Source organism: Stigmatopora nigra, unplaced genomic scaffold (genome assembly GCF_051989575.1).
Source record: "Stigmatopora nigra isolate UIUO_SnigA unplaced genomic scaffold, RoL_Snig_1.1 HiC_scaffold_25, whole genome shotgun sequence".
In the NCBI taxonomy this organism is placed as follows: domain Eukaryota; kingdom Metazoa; phylum Chordata; class Actinopteri; order Syngnathiformes; family Syngnathidae; genus Stigmatopora; species Stigmatopora nigra.
The window spans coordinates 4,167,354-4,184,523 of record NW_027551604.1 but is presented as its reverse complement, the minus strand read 5'-3'; the positions used below and the strand labels follow the sequence as shown (position 1 = coordinate 4,184,523).

General features: G+C 37.8%; 1 long non-coding RNA gene across 8 annotated transcripts in view; it reads right to left on the bottom strand.

The window, feature by feature from the left end:
- The window catches only part of LOC144192081 (uncharacterized), a 148,380-nt gene that overhangs the window by 39,043 nt on the left and 92,167 nt on the right, over positions 1–17,170 (bottom strand). For all 8 annotated transcript variants that reach the window (XR_013325041.1, XR_013325039.1, XR_013325040.1 and 5 more), the window contains one exon: positions 2,474–2,592. This is a non-coding gene — a long non-coding RNA (uncharacterized LOC144192081). The remainder of the gene's footprint in view (positions 1–2,473; positions 2,593–17,170) is intronic.

The following is a 17,170-nucleotide window of genomic DNA, read 5'->3' as shown; positions in this document are numbered from 1 at the left end:
CCCAATCTGCCAGACTTAAGCCACATCCCACACAACACCAGCTTTGTATGGTGGCACAACCCAAAGCATATTTGCCTTTACAGTAAGACTCAGTCCCTAGATATGATGTTGATATTCTTCTAGGCTTTTTTTTCACTTAAGGCATGAGACAGTGTGAGGTCCTCACATAAAGGCTTAAATGTAATCAAGGTATGGATTGCACGCCCAAAAAAAATACCTCATAACTCCAAAAAAAAAACAGTTCCCGCGTGAGTATTTTATGTAAAGACTAAAACCAGACTAAAATGTTTACTGGCCTTTTTACCTCATCATGTAAAGCAGCTTCTAATTGCAAGTCTTTTAATGTCCTGAAGCATTGCATAAGAGATGAACATCCATTGCCAAACTTGCACGTGCGAATGTACGGAAAAAAAAAGAATTAAAACAAATCACAGCTTCATCCTTTACATCAGGCTCTCTGCCCAGAAAAAGGCTTGCGAGACTGATAACGGGCCAAATGACTACCTGCTTTACAAGCATTAACGATGACAACGGACTGGAAAAAAATAATAAACATGAATAATTTACATGAAAAAGTCGAAAGGAAAGCCATTTTTTGTTTGGTGCAATGCCAATTTCTGTCTAAAAGGCTGATAAATTAATAAATAAATGGAGAGGCAGATGGTAGAGGGGATGAGACACCCCAAAAAAAAATAAATCTCAGTGCAAGTTGCCATGGAAATCAAGAGCTATTGGAAGGACAGGCGAGGTCACCCAGAATATAGTACGGCATCTCAAAACTAAGACTATAATCTGATCCCTCAAACAAAATAGAAGATCAATAATCAAGATAATCTTAGCGAGTCAGTAGAATGAGACAGTATCATCAAATTAGTCTCCTAGGAAGCAATCATGAAGAAAGTCAGACAAATAAATGTAGTCGGTTTAAATTGACACAAAATACACAAGCTATTCGAGGCCTTCTATTTAATATAATAATAATATTATAAGAATGATTTATATTCATCTTATATAGTAATGTTTTACGAGAGAGTGAGAGATTTGCAATACAAAGTATTTGGACCAATAATAGTGGAAACTTCTATTTTGTGGTGCCTTTTTTTTTCTTCTCAAAATCGTTTTCTTTCTTCACTGTGCACAATGCACCACAGCTGCTCTCTCAGAGCGTTCGATTTTTTGCTCTAATCAGATTTCATCCTCACTGTGTTGCCATGTCAATCTACTCAATCCAATGCCTTGACAATCACTAGTGCGAGTCAATGAAACCTAACTATATTAGCAAACGTGACTGTTTTCTTTAACAAATTACATTTCATTGAAGACGATAGGCATCCAAATTCATTTGGAAAAAGACCGCCATTTAAAATGCTCATCTTTCAGTGCCCTTGACGGGTATCAAGCATCCAATTCATTTGGACTGGTAGAGGCTAGGTAGTAGTTTGTTTCATTTTGAAGTCATTGGCTTTAACTGACTTTTCTTCTAAGTGAAAGACTACTTACTGGAAAAATACCAGACTTTTTATAAGGCAATATAATTTGCATGGGTGCAACTGGGGTCAAGACGCTTAAAGTTCGGCGCCAGCTTGTGAGTTTAGTTATGTTGTCTTGCCTAGACCAGATACCCCCCCCCCACCCCACTCTGCTTTCTTCTCATTTAAATCTCATTACGACAAACCTAGAGGCTTCACTTGTCTTGCTACTCTTCGCACGCATCAGTTCCAATTAGGAAAGAATCAAAGACAGTAAGAGAGGAGGGGCAATCTGCTAGTGTTGCTAGGCAACCAGAAACATGGTTATGCCCTCACCTTTCTGCGAGAATATGTGATTGTTGATGGATGTTGACATTATCCAAACCACATGCATATGATCATTTATAATGATGGGATTGATTGCATTCACACAATATGGTGATGTCACTTCTAATGGTAGAGAACCCTCGGATCATATATTGAGGTGGGCCTGTGAATTTGTTCAATCAAGGCCACATTTATGCTACTTTCTAATCATATTAGTAGTGCACTTTTCTTCTAATTCAATTATAGTATGACAGGGATAATTACGGTCTAAAAAATACCATAAGTGAAAAACATGGTTGAGACTGTTGAAAGGTGTGGGCTGCATATTATAAAAAGCTTTATATTACAAGATTATAAAAGCAATGCCATGTCTAAATGCAATGAAAAATGAGGGTAGTCAAAGAGTTTAAGGTGACTATATAAATGCAAGGAACAATCCAACATAACTATGTACAACTGCATTAATCTGTCTATAAACTATTTGCCTCCTTTATTCTACCAGCAAAACTATGTACAACTGCCTGAATGCTCAAATAAGGTATTTCTTGGCATTATTCTACCAACATAACTACGTAAAAGTATGTGGATGCATCTGCAAGGTATTTATCTGCATATTTATCATGTTCACCTGTGGACTCGACAATTAGGTGGATGCCGCCATGCAAGCTTGTGCTTACCTGCTGTGATTTCTACCAGCCGTCTCACCGTCCCACGCTTATGCCCCACTGGGCATCAGTTTGGAACGTCAGAAAATGGTCGGCGGGCCTGACCCTTGAGCACTGAGGGAGCGTGAAACCTGCAAACACACCAGAGAGAGAATTTAGCACACATACAAAGTGGACAGAACAGCTCACTGAAGCAAAATGTGCAAAAAAATCATCTCTATTGAAAGCGATACATTTTTAAAATGAAGTAAAACCATAGAAGAAGAACTGCAAGTTGGTAACCACATTTGATAAGTCTGCCCTTTCTGCTTGATAAGAAGCATGCAAATGATTCCACACATGAGAAGTCCCATTTTATCACTTAAAGACTTGATAACCAAAACAGCAGCTGTCTCAGAACTGGAACTGGAAGAAGTGGGAGCTAAAAATGTCCCACAGTGTAGCAACTAAATCACCACCAATAAGAAAAGACCTTGCACTTTCTAGTAGATGGATCAATGCACATGTGTCCTTCATGCTGACTTAGAGAAGGATGAATAGCTGATGAAATACAACAAGCAGAAGAAACCAGGAATGCCAAAACAATAGGTACACCTCGACAATGTCATATCAAATATGACTGCAACATATAAAACACTTTAAATACAAATTATGCTGCTGAGTAAAGCACACAAGATTAAAGATTATGTGAAATAAATGCAAAAAAATATTGTATTGATTTTGTAAATCTTAAATCTTTTTACATTTTAACAGATATGAGTACTTTTTGCCTGTTTGGGAGCAGATTATATATTGTTGTGTCATGCTGGTTTAGCCTTAAGCTTTTAGATAACCAAAACAGCAAAATATTCTTAAAAAAGAGGTCTTTTAGATGTACTTAAGAAGAAAAAAATCAAAAGGAGACTTTTCCAATTACAATCCAGCTCACACTGTTTTTCTTATCATGCCCTTCACACTTTCTCCGCTTGCCAAAAGAGTTGAATATTGGTCAACGTGTGTGAGGAGTTGCGTCAGGTCTAACTGCTGTTAAGTCAGGTGACTCGCCCACGAAACATAAAGAGTCGCAACACTTTAATATTTGCGCTATATGTTGACTTTGAAATGCAAACACAAACACATTTTTACATTCTTTGCATTTAACAAATGCAAAAGCGTCTTTAGATCAGGCCAAAAACTATTCTTGATGATTGGCTTCATGGAGCCTGGAGGAGCAGTTACAGAACTGGAAAATTAATATAAGTACAAGCTGTTATTTGTAAACCAAACACATACCTATCCAATAGTGGAGGAATTAATTTGTAGCAAGGGGATTCTCATGTTATTCCCACCACCCAAAACAGAGGTGTTAAAGAACCTGGATTTTGTTCTAACTAACACAGAGTAGACAGTTCACTGAATTAATTTAAACAGGATTTGCCTGAAGTCAATGGATCGCACCAGTGCCCTAAACAAACTAACAAAAACAATTTACAAGAGCGCTGCTAGGTCAAAGTGAATAAAAAAAAAGCTTCAAAATGTCACGGAGAACCAGAGGCAGCTTTTTTGTTCATGTTATTTTTACAGTGTTTACGTATTGGCATTTCCTTCCAGGAACAAAAATGGACGTCCTGTTGAGACTAATTGATGCCATTTGCTAAACAAAACAGAAGCACTTCACCACTCAGTTTGAAATAGCAAGTTTGATAGTTATTTATGTTTATTTTTGTTGTGGTTTAGCGACAACATTTCGCATGAATTAAGAATGTCTGTCTATCATCGTCAATGGTATTTCAACACGACCATTTAATGCCATTTTATGTGATAATGACGTCTTTTATGAGGCGATTCGGGGCTGTGCCTGATTATTAATGGAGCAAATTCAGAAGACATGACATGAAATCAGTGGAGTTGATGAGCATGTTAAATAAATGATATTCCCAGAAGAAGAAGAAGAAGAAGAAGAAGAAGAGTGGTGGTCTTATTCATCTGAATTTTGAGGCAAACTGTTTGGGAAAAATGTTGACATCCAGAACAGCAAGTACAAAGCGAGCAGGAAGAAAACATAACGGCATATTTCAAAAGAAAAACTCATTCAAGATCATTAAGTCAAAGCTGACAGAAAGTTATTATATTCTCCCTCGCTCTCCTTTGAGCATTTCATTTTCTTGCAATGTGCCTCAAAAATGAGAATGTCTTTCCCCCCCCTCAAGGCTTCCATTTGCCTAAAATCCATTGTGAGAGTCATTTTTGTATGAAAAAGAAAAGACCCTGTGGGGTAGCACGATGCTCCGATTAGGCCTTTGAAGGCACCGTGCTACTTTTCACATAAAATGTCTATTTGAAAGGATTCCCGTCACAAAAAATACAATAACATAGTGGACCCCCCACCCCCCTTATTAGAAGCTTATCGCTAAAAGACCAGACAGTTAGAACTTCATAAAATACTAATAGAATACTGACAAACATGGGTTTGAAGGATTGAAGTTGAAAGAGCTATTTTAAATAGACTGTATATCAAAAACTGTGTATTTTTATAGATGATGTAAATAATACAGAGCTTTATTATCTATTTTAATGAGGAAAAGGCTTTCTATTCAATTCCATATATATTTTTTTAAATGGATTTTTGTAATATTTAGGTCAAAATAGGGAAAACCTCTGATATCCTATTAATAGGGCAGAGTATTAGTAAAATATGTAATCACGAGTAGTACATTGCATCAACTAATCTTGTCAGGCCTAAGGGAATTTTATGTATAAGTGGCACCCCTGTTTGTCATTTTGTGGGGGGCTATATTTAGTTGTTGATGCCGTTCAAATTCAAATATGTAATCCTTTACTAAGCATGTTTTGTTGTACGTGAAGTGGATTAAAATGAACCAAAGAAAGTTCAAGTAAATATGCAAATAGTTGTTTGGTAATAATATGGGAGAAAGTAGCATTTTGGCAATTTATTCATGCTTTTATGTTATTAAAATGAATTAACTTTACTGAATGAGTTGAGAAAGGTAAGATAATACATTTGGGGGGAGAATAGTGGAGGTAGTGAGGAGAATATATATATTTTTTTTAAATTTTCCTTATGGTTAAAATTGAGCAATTTGACTTGTGAGTATTCTTGCTGTTGCTGAGAAACCTAAACATTAATTTTGAATGCGAAAATATGCCGTGAGGTCAAACTGACCCAAAAATATGTTCTCTATTGAAGAAAAATGACTGTCAAGCAGAGCACGCGTTATATTAGCATTCACATTTGGAGTATTAAAGACACACTGAGTTAAATTGACTTGTGCGCTTTATCGTTTTTCCTTCCTAAAAAAAATAACACAGTACAAAAAAAGGGACACCTGACAGTTTGAATAATTAAACACGCCTGTAGTGTTTTGACTTTGGATATTATTTCTATCACATGAAATAAACAGAGCAAGAAGGTTTAAAGTCGAAAGAAAAAATGTATTGTCTTATTAAAAATAGGGTTTTCTGTTGGTATTTGAATGGACTAGCCCTGAGCAAATGCTCCATGAAAAATGGATTTGTCTTTTGAATAATGCAAATGATGTCCGGAGAATTGCTCAACGGGGCAAACAAAACGGCAGACAAATGTCAATCTTTTCACGGCATTCAGACACGTACAAAAAAAAACATTTAAATAAGCGTTATCACTTGCTCTGCTGGGTTCTTCTCCAATATGTTATTCCGCTATTCTATTCTATTATTTGAAACAGAAGGGATGGAAGCTTTGTGAATGAGAAAATAAAAGGGAAGAAAAAAAAGCTTATTCCTGTTGGATGGGCAATTTCAGGTCCATGTGTAAATATATCTGGCCCTTGACTGTAGTAATCCTATTTCAGACAACCAAAAAGATAGGTGAAAATATGCCACATACTGTAAAAAGATTGGATTTTGACGCCTTTCAAGGGTTTCAAAAATTCAAAATAAAATCTATCTTTATGAATGGGGTAAAAAAAACATACTTATGAGAACATATCTTTCAAAGAATGAATTTCCTTCCCTCAATCTCACAGTGCCAGACTACCAAAAGCCTCCTAAAGAAAATCCCTTGAAATGTGTGAATTTTACAGGGGTTTATTTCCCCGTCTCCCAACATGAGGCCTTTGACGACAGGTGCCTGATTAATTCAGAGCAGACTGTTGACTTTTTAGCGTGAAATAAATAAAAAAGGGCATGTGGATGAAATGTTTATGTCAAAAAATAACACGGGTAAGGTTTTTAGATGCCCTGAATGCGTTAGGAAATGTCATAGTGTCCTTGCGTGTACTGCATCTCATTTCTAGTACAAGTCATTTGTGTTGTTGCCATGGTCTGTAGGCACCAGACTGGAAAAAAATATGTCCTAAGATTATTTTCAATTTGGCTAGAATACCTCCTGGGATTTTCCATAGTGTGGCTACTACTATCCCTCACAATCCGAACTTGGATAACACAATGTATGTGGTATGTGATTACTTTTAATAAAGCCCCGCCTCCTCCCCACATCCCTTTAGAGAAGAAGTGGCAAAATGATTGTATCAATTTCTAAAATGTGGGTTTCTATAATAAAACAGAAAGAATAGAAAAAAACTGGCTAAATGCCTTTGAAGCATTTTCTTGGATTGGATTGGATTGGATAACTTTATTCATCCCGTAATCGGGAAATTTCTTTGTTGCAATAGGAAGAGGGTGAGGATGCAGGAATAGAAAAGGCATTATACACAAATGGGTACTTAATAGTAAGTTAATAAATAAATACATGAATAAATATATAAATAGGTAACTGTGTTGGTGAGATATATATATACATACACATACATATATATACAAGCACATCTACACTGTATCCGAAATTCGGGAGGTCCTAACCCACAGCCTTTTTTGAGTTAAAGAGCCTGACGGCTGATGGGAGGAAGGATCTGCGGAAGCGCTCCTTCCGGCAATGAGGGTGTAGCAGTCTATTGCTGAAAGAGCTTTGGAGGGACTCCACAGACTCATGCAGGGGGTGGGAGGTGCTGTCCATGATGGACCTCATCCTGGTCAGCATCCTCCGCTCTCCCACTTCCTCCACAGAGTCCAAAGGACAGCCCAGAACAGAGCTGGCCCTCCTGATCAGCTTGTTCAGCCTGTTCCTGTCCCTCTCCGTGCTTAATGTTTAATGCAAAAAGTACTCTGTAAATATTCCCAAATGGTACTAGACAGAAAAGTGTGATGTGCTGGGAAATTGTCCAGATTTAAAAAAGAAAAAAAATACACACCAGATGGATTAAAAGAGCTGATTTTTTTGTAGGAATGATGAAAGTTAAAATTTCTCCCTTGACTGCTTTCAGTCTGAAAACTTAAAGTTGCAATAGAAGTGCTTCAGTGTATTATATACACAAGAACTGCTTTTAAGATCTCTTGGCATACTTTGAGATGTAATGGAGTTACGCTTGAGGTTTTTTTTAAAGTATGTGTGTGAGTAAAGTAAGTAAAAGATACTGTATATAAACTACAGGCTATTTTTTGACACCTAAAAAATAACAAATTTTCTCACTATGATGGTAAGTCACGACTTTGCAAAGATGAGAAAATGCCAGTTATAGGTTGAGTCATTTCTTCTCCCAATGCAAAAATCTGAATGTCATTAATGATAATCATCATCATTAGCGAAGTGCTTCTGAAGGTGAAAGCAGCACGCAGGTGTGCTGACATCTAAAAACCCCTTTCGGTATCTTTATAGCTTTTGTTTTCGACTTAAGTGATGACAAAAAGCCGCAATCCATCACACGTTGACTCTCTGCCAAGGTAGAGATGCTTTCAATTCTGTTTGTTTGTGCTTTAGAATGACATCTGAGTACTACAGATTGCAATGAAATCTGTTGCCAGGCCGAATGCCAAACACAAGATTATTCTTCCATCACCCGCATACTAATGTCGGCACGGAGCCGAGACTTTTTAGAGATGGATAATGAAATGTCTAATAAGGAACCTGTAGATAGATATAATGGTAGGTCCTGTTGGGGAGTGGCATCAACAGCAACGTTATCCCAAGTCTCAGTGTTTGAGGATGGCGCCAGTAGTCTTTCATGCCTGCACTTATTGTGGATTCAATAGGAACAATTGAGCTTTTTCGTCCTCTGTGGCTGACTCCAGTCGCCGTTTAAAAGCCTCACTTGCGCTGTACTGCTGTCGTACAGTAGCAAAGCGCAGAGAAAGAAAGAAAAAAAACCTTCTAGTGATTTGCCTGTCAGCTTCCTTCCCAATAGTGTGAAAAGAATGACCTGAAGTGACTCAGGCTGTTTCGAAAAGACGTGCAACTGTCACACAAATGCTGACTTTTCTGTCAAATTACTTGTTTGATTGCATCTTTTGATCTGAGCCATCTAGTTTCAAATCTGTTCTTTATTAAAGTGACAGGGAAAACAAAAATAGTGAAAAGTAAAATAAAAAACTAAGGAAAGAAAGTAGTGCCAATGCATATTTTGTATCAAACTGGATTGGACGTCAATCACTGTTAATAACAGTGAAATATTTAAGATCCGATGACCTCAAGATGGGGGGCGACTAGCCTCGGGGGAACTATAAAAAGATTTGAAATGGAGCAACACCAGCTGAGAAGATGTCATTGGAATGCCAGGGGTCTGACCTAGTTGCCCTGAATCTACTGGCTCTACTGGCGAGGTCATGCAGAATCCACAGAGTCCATTAGCACATTAGGCAGTGCTTTGGGCCAGAAGGAGAGAAGGAAGAAAAGCAATAGAACATCCCTATTCCATCCTCCTGCATGCTCCCTAATGGAGCAGCAATAAGGTATGCGAGCAGAATGGAGCGCGGCAAAGTGACTTTAAGGAAGAGATATGAGGAATCAAATGAAATGGGCGCCACTGATGATCATTCCTCTTGATGGGGAGATAGCCAGAACGACATTAGAGGTTCAGGAAGAAGTGCAATATCCTTCTATGAGGCAGGATTATTGAAAACAAAAGCTTTATCAGATAGGGCTCTGTCTCAAGTAGGAAATCAGCTGCAAGTAACAGGCTGAGAGAAAAATAGTCGAGGTCTGCATTAAGATGAAACAGATCTAAGATGTTTCACTTGGATGGGAGGCAGTTGACATATTGCCTATTGTTGTCTTCGGGTGGGACACGATAGTCACACTTTTTGGCAGATAACGGCTTCTATATATTTTCATAGCTTCTGACTCGGCATAAGTATAGCACAGAGGTGGGCAAACTTTTGGGCTCGGGGGCCACATTGACTTTAAAAATTTGACATATGGGCTGGGTCAGGACAAGATACGATACATATAAAAAAGTGCATCCGTTAACAGTACATATGAGACATAAACAGAAAAAAGGACTAAAGTATTAACATACTCATCACTCATCATTAAAGCATGACGGCGCCATCTTGGAAAAAAACAACAACAAAACATTATTTGGACAACGTCAGTGGGCCGGATTAAAAAGCCTAGCGGGCCGGATGTGGCCCGCAGGCCGTTGTTTGCTCATATATGGTCTAGCAGAAATCATATTTTTTTTACTTCACTCTAAAACCACAAGGTTTTCCTTACTGGGTTTTATTCTAGGTGGCTCTCTTTTACTCTCAAGCGTGACACAAATGCTAATAAATACATGAAGAACAACCACGACGTGGTCCCGTGGGTGTCGTCGCGTCGAGGTGAACTTTCAGTTCCACTCTGGAGATTTTCTGGGCCGCCGCAATGTGTGTGTTGTATGTTTGTCGGCTATGATGGATTGCTTTACTCCCTTGCTACTACAAAGCCAGACTGAGAATTAAAATAAAAAATGAACACGCCCACAGGGTGTTTTTTTCTTCTTTTTAAATGTATGCCTATCAGTGTGTTTTTTTCCCACTGTTCTCATGCTATCCGACTCTGCCTTTGTTTTCACATCAAAAGGAAGTTGGGCCTTGATAACAGCTGTTTGGTATCATTGTGAAATTTGCCTCAAGGCAGTGAAATATCATCCAAATTTACAGGCTGTACTGACATGGAGGCTAATAAGGGCTCAATAAACCACCAACAAACCGGATTTAACTGTGTCGTAAACACTCAAGTGTTGGCTGTAGAATATTATAATCGTTATTAAAAACAGAGCGCAACACCGTTAAATCATCTGAATCTTAAAGATGACTGCGAAAGGCAAAAGACGAGAGAATTTGCAGAAGAAAACCGCATACTTTAACAGTCACTTTGGGTGTGACAATGGTCACACACAGCGTGACACGTATAGCTCAAACTGCAAATACCGCCAGACAACTTAGCAGTTGAGAAGGATCCCAAGTTGCCGTGGCAACAACAAAGATGATGTAAGAATCATGTCAATATTAGCATAATTTCATATATTTGATAATACATTTGCTGCAAGCAATCTAAACTTTGGAATAAAAGCACCATTCGTCTCCAGTGATTCATTTACCAAAGGTATGTTTCATTTGCTGCATTTTGAAAAAGTGTTAAACATTTGATACGAAATGTTTAAGGTCAATTTTAAAAAAAAGGAGGACCCCTGAACCACGATTGAATTCACTTTGGAAGTTAACAGTGAAACTTTGCAACTCATTTTGCCATGTCAGGTCACATTTGTGAGTCTACATTAAAGTCAAAACTATGCCCAAAAGAAAGGACATCTTATGCTTTTGGAATCCATCTATCAGCATAACCAGAGGAGACATCTCTACCAAGTTTAATATAATAAAAGACGAACTGAGACACATTTTGGGAGAGGTTTTCAAAAGCACAGTCCACATATGAGCTATCTATCCAAAAACATGTGCAATATCTCCCCCAGGGCATAAGATACGTACAACAGAGCCCCTGCTGGACTAAGCTAAGGCAGAAATCTATAGTAATCACTTTTCCTTTGTATCTACTGATCTACTGCATGCCATAGATCTGGTGTCAAGAACCAGAGTGGATTGTTCAAGTTCTGCGCCTTTTCTAGAAATGTCATTCATGAATTTGCTGTATTATGCAGAGAAAAGAAATTTTGCCCTCATGTACCAAGTTCTATACCAAGACAAGACTCTTTATGCAAACACTCCACTCACATGATCACATTGCAGTTCAACCAGTATGGAAGTGGTTATAGTCACACAATATGTTGCTATGGCGACGGTTTTGTATCGCCCAATATGCAGCTACAAGAAAAAAATGTAACATTCTTGCATCCAGTTGTCATGACAATCCACACGAACAGCTCATCTTGAATTGTAGGTGCAATAAGATAATTAATATAGTATTTAAATTGATCCTCATCTTTGTAATATAGTATTAGACCTTTTTAAGGCCATTGAAATAAATAAAAGCAGCAATAGTGTAATTATTATTTTTGTTTGTAAATTAAGTACATTTTTTGATCATATTTTACCTTAAAAAACATCATTTTTTCTAATTTGGAAATGTAACCTGAATTTAGAATATTACATACTTAATAAAACAATATATATAATTTATTTTCAAATGTGGTTATACTGGAAGAAATGCAATGTATTTTTTTTACTATTTTGAATTATAAAGGGGAGATATTTTAAGGGACTATAAATGATATGGTCAATATTTTGTTCGATTGTACATTTCTTGGATTTGCGTCATCACATGCTTTGGAGTCAACAAGTTGACATTCTGTCAGCATGTTGCACAACACTTCCAGGGCCATTCGTCTATGTGCACATGTGTCAGTGTCCATTAGAAAGCCCCTTATGACTGCGGCAAGATGACAAAAGTGCAGCAGAAAAGTATTGCGGGAAGAAGAAGAAAGGAAAAAAAAAGCTTTCATCAGAGAGCACTCAGGTGAAGAAAATGAGAAAAAGAAAATGCCACTTTTGGTCACTTTGAATCCATCAAAAGTGGACATGGATGGATTAAACTGATTCATTTTCAGTGTTGGATTGGGTTCACTAAGCTACAATTTCTGTTGTATTTCCAGCATTTTCCTTTTTCTGTCATAACAAAAATGAGAGGGTCAACGTTCTTCCTAAATAGCATTAAGATTTATTTTAAATTAAAATTCTATAAATGCACTCATTTAAAAACAATAAAAAAACATATTAAGCTTTCTTTGAATGGTTTACTTCCTTTCAATAATATCAATATGATTAATTTAAAGTCCTATTGCACAACAAGTTGACCCAAACTAAATTATTTGGTTAAATTATTGTATCAAGTGCCATCAAATCATGTGATATATATATTTTTTAAGCCATAATCACTTGAAACGTTAAAAAAATATATCCTAATAACATAAAATCCTGTTACGGTTAACTTTGTTGACCCATTTATCATTTTTGAACATTTTTAATTGCATATAGTGCAGTAGTAATGATGAAAATATGAGAAAAAAAGGGAGCTAACAGGTACAAATGTTAGAGACAAATGAAATCCAAAAAAGAAGATGGAGGCGGTGGATTGATATGCAAGAAACAAAGGTGCGCACGTCACCTTTTCCATCGGCAATCGCAATGAAAAACAACATCGTCAGACTAAGTGTTTCTACTGATGCTTCCATTGGAGCCACAAAAAACAAGGTCAGTCGAGCTGTGCCAAAACTCCCATTATCTACGATTAACATGCACACAAGCAGGAAAAAAAGCTCCATAATACTATAAAGTATAGCAGGTTAATACTTTGAGCGTCGCTTAGTAGCACCTCTGTTAAAAATAGACAAAGTTACCCCCACGTTTCAATACACAACCCTAAAAATGTCCCTAGGAACCAAGAGCAAATAAGAGTTTAGCCATTTTGAGGGATAATAAGACACAAAGTCAATGTGAAATTGTCTTGTAAACTGAAAGAATGACAAACTGTTAATGAACGAGTTTAATGTTGTAGCAGTCTAAGTGGCAAAGAGCCTTTTCAAAGCTTGAAAAAGTCATTGGGAGGCTGCCTAACCTTGTTTCATTTAGCGTGCTTTATTTTCACAGCATAATGGAAGGAAAATTGCTTCTCGCTGCACTCATTGCGAAGGGTTTTAAAATGATGAGAGCGGAACACGATGGCATTTAATGAGCAGATGTTGACAAACATTCAAATAGATGATCACTGATTTTTTTCTATCATTACAAAGGTGACTCACTTGTTGAATTGATGGTATTATTTGCACAGATTATATTTGGTTTAATGCCTTAAGTATGTGGTTTTGGAGTTGCCATGGTAGCAAAAAAAAATATCACTTTTTGAATTATAAATATCACATAGAATATTCAAGGTAATGTTGAACATTGTCGTTTGTTGGAAGCTCCAATAATAACACAGGGCAATTAAGTGATTGCGTTGAAAAGAAAGCAACGCTTCTCGCTATAACAAGCAACTCAAACGGCTTCAAGAAGTGTGTGTCTGTCTGTGAGTGTTGGCGCACGGGTGTGTTGAGAGGAATTCAAAGGCTAGTCTTGGCTGCCGATTACACTGGCGAGCCTCACATAATACAATGCTTTGATTCCATTTGCCTTTCTTCTGTAGTCATTCATCGTGGCTCATTGAGGTTGCTTTACAAGCAAGTCCACAATCAAGGTGACTGCACCTGTACATGTTGGTGGAATGTATACAAACCCAAACCCCCTCCCAGACGTATAGTTTGGAAACAAGAGTTTGGTGACAATACTCTAATTTATATTGACATTCTGCTCCATTGCAGGATGACAATTGCAGAACAATCTAACGTACAAATTACATTAAAGACCAAGACAGATACAAAGTATGTGAGCTAAAAACTAATTTGAACTACATTTATAACTGTGGTAGGATCCAATACACCTGTCCCTTCTATAGTTTTCCACAAAAATGGTTCAAGCTCTTTATGCATCAGTTGTGTTGGAATCTCGCCATTAAACTGATACAAAACAACACACAATTTTCGAATATGTATCATAAATTGCCAAGTTTTCAATCAAACTAGCAAATCACCATGTCGCCAATGTCAGCCAATAAATGAATACCCTAAAAATACCAGCAAATGAATAAATACTGACCAAAAATCTACACAAATGGAGTCATGGGATGAACAGAAAAACACCACCCCCCCACTCACTTTCTCCAGAAATGCATTTTCTAGTTTGCTAAATAAAAGTGTGATATTGCTTTGATAACACAAAACTGACGGCTTGACCCAGAACCTTAGAACACTGGCATATAATCAATTCAAAGAAATTTCCCGATTACGGGATGAATAAAGTTATCCAATCCAATCCAATCCAATTACAAACAGTAAAGCAATAACTAACCTACACAGGGAAGGCTTCCACATACAAAGAGATACACTACTCACAGGAATTTATCCTCTACAGTGAGAACAATCGTTATTGGAACAGCCAAAATAGATATTGTATGACACGGAAAGGATTTCCTCTTGCAGTAATTGTGCTTCATCACCCCCAATAGACCTCACTGTTGGCCAGCATGCGACTAAAGTGCAGGTGTGCAACACTAAATTTAAATTTGGCTTTGGATCACAGCAACCTGTGATGGATTGGCCAAATATCATCCAGTCGACCTCATCCACCATTTTAATTTAGGAGCAAGACTTTGCAATAATTCCGCATGGTGTCAAACATTCATTGTTTTTACCCTTGTCCTCGCCATTTAGCACCATATTTTCTTTCCTAATGATCTCCGTTGGGAATCAATCAAATCTATTGGAATGATCAGTAATTGATGATGCAAGGGCAATCTGTGCGCTGATTGGTTGACTAGAACGTTCATCATATTTAATTTTCTGGAATGTGATTTTTTTTAGAGTTAGTGGAAAAGTTTAATCAATGCAATGCTGTATAAGTAATAGTAGATGAAGAAGTGGAAAATAAATATACTGAGAATATTGCACGCTTCACTAGCAGTTGTTTGGAGGGAATAACAGTGGTGAATTTTGACCCGTCACAAACGTGAAGGTCAGTGTGAGAAACGGGAAAGTGGCAGCGTGAGCAATCCCTCATTGAAATGGTGGCTAATGGACTCGGGCTGACAAATTTAGTCATCCGGGAGAGGAATCCCTTAGACAGGAGAGAGAGGACAAAGTGCGCGGCGGGAAGTTTGGGATGTCCCTTGAGGTTTTTGCTTCTGACTGACATCTCATGGCAGTGAAGCCAGGCACTTTATTTTTCAATTTCCCTGTATTTTATTTTATTTTTTTAAAGATCCCATCAGGTTCTTCTCATTAATAGTCTTCAGGTCAACTGTAGACCACCAGGTGTTCTTTGGTGTGTTTATTTGGTAGTTGTGTTGGGATTTGGGACCAAAGAATGTACAAAAAAAGGTATTTATACCTTAGAACTGTTTAAATCCTCAAAAGAGGTTGGACTCTTCAAATTCCTGTATTTTTCACTTTAAGTGAGTTCTTCCACGTAGTTTAATTTTTTCTTATGTCAATTTTGCAAAGATTCCCTGGACAAAACAAAACAAAACAAAAACACCAAATCTAGAGTATAAGCACTGTCTTAGTTGGGTTCAGATCAGTGTATAAATCTAATCTAGGAACAGACTTTTCATTAGTGCTGACCATGACAGCGAAACATTACATCTAAGTCCTTTGACAGTTCTGTGGCATGTTTGGAAAAGAAATACTTTTAATATCTTTGGACACAGGTCAAAGGAAAGCTGACCTTCTTAATAGGAGCATTTAATCCCCCATAAAAATGCATTGTGACCACCAACTTGACTTTCACATTGCTGCTTATTTGCAGTCCCTTCCATTAATCCCTTTGAGACATTCCAGGCAAGTGGCTGTTGGAACGCCAAGCACGACAGCATCAGTGGCCACCACTGAAACTCATTTAGGAGCCGCTCTCTAAAGGAGATTAACGCGGGAGGGATTGAAAAGTCAAAAGATGGGCGGTCGGAGAGGAGAAGCAGATTTGTATCGAAAAGACGGGGGTAACTCCATTCCTCTTTTGGCATCATTATCCTGTCTGCCGTCCACAGGCGGCAGCTGTGATCAGATGGCGGCCCTAATGACTCGTAGCAAAGGAATCATCTCAACATGATCCCGTCAGAGATTCTGAATTTGCAAGGCCGGGTGGGCTGCAGGTAGGACGGACCCCAAAGGCGACCTGGGTACTCGCTGGGGATCAGTAAAAAGGATGGCAATTTGGTAGAAACGTAACAAGTGGGGATTGAATGGTGAGCATAATAAAGTAGTCACCAGGGAGACAAACTGTAGAGTGAGTTGGCGCTATTGTCAAATCTGGGGGCTGTTCAAGCTTTGCTATTTTTAAAGGAGACCTTGTACTTTGTTATAATTTAAAACTGTTCCCAGGTGTGTTTGTATCAAAAGATGTAGTCATTTCAATCTGTTTTCATCAAAAATACCCCAGGGATGCAGATTTTAAGAGGCGTTTGTGTCATATTTTCTTACAATTTAACAATCCTGGCATGCACACACTACAGATGGCTATATTTTTGGACTCGGGGTTTCACAAAAAAAAATGCAATTGGAACAGTGTCATATTCCCGTAAATATAACCTTAGGTAGTCCTCAAGATTCCAACTTAGACCAGAGACATTTTTTGACACTTGTGCCACTTTCTACCGACATTACATGAAAGGAAAGCCGGCATCAAAATTCCCTTGGCAACTTCTCTTCAAAGATCACAAAGACAACATTGTGCTACTTTACTGTGTGTCATTCCAGTAGATGTTGAAACCAGATAATAAAGTGAGATATCAGGCCTAACTTTCAAGTCCTTTCAATGAAACGAGATGCCTTAAAACCTTATAAGCCCTGCTCAAATCAATCAATCAATCAA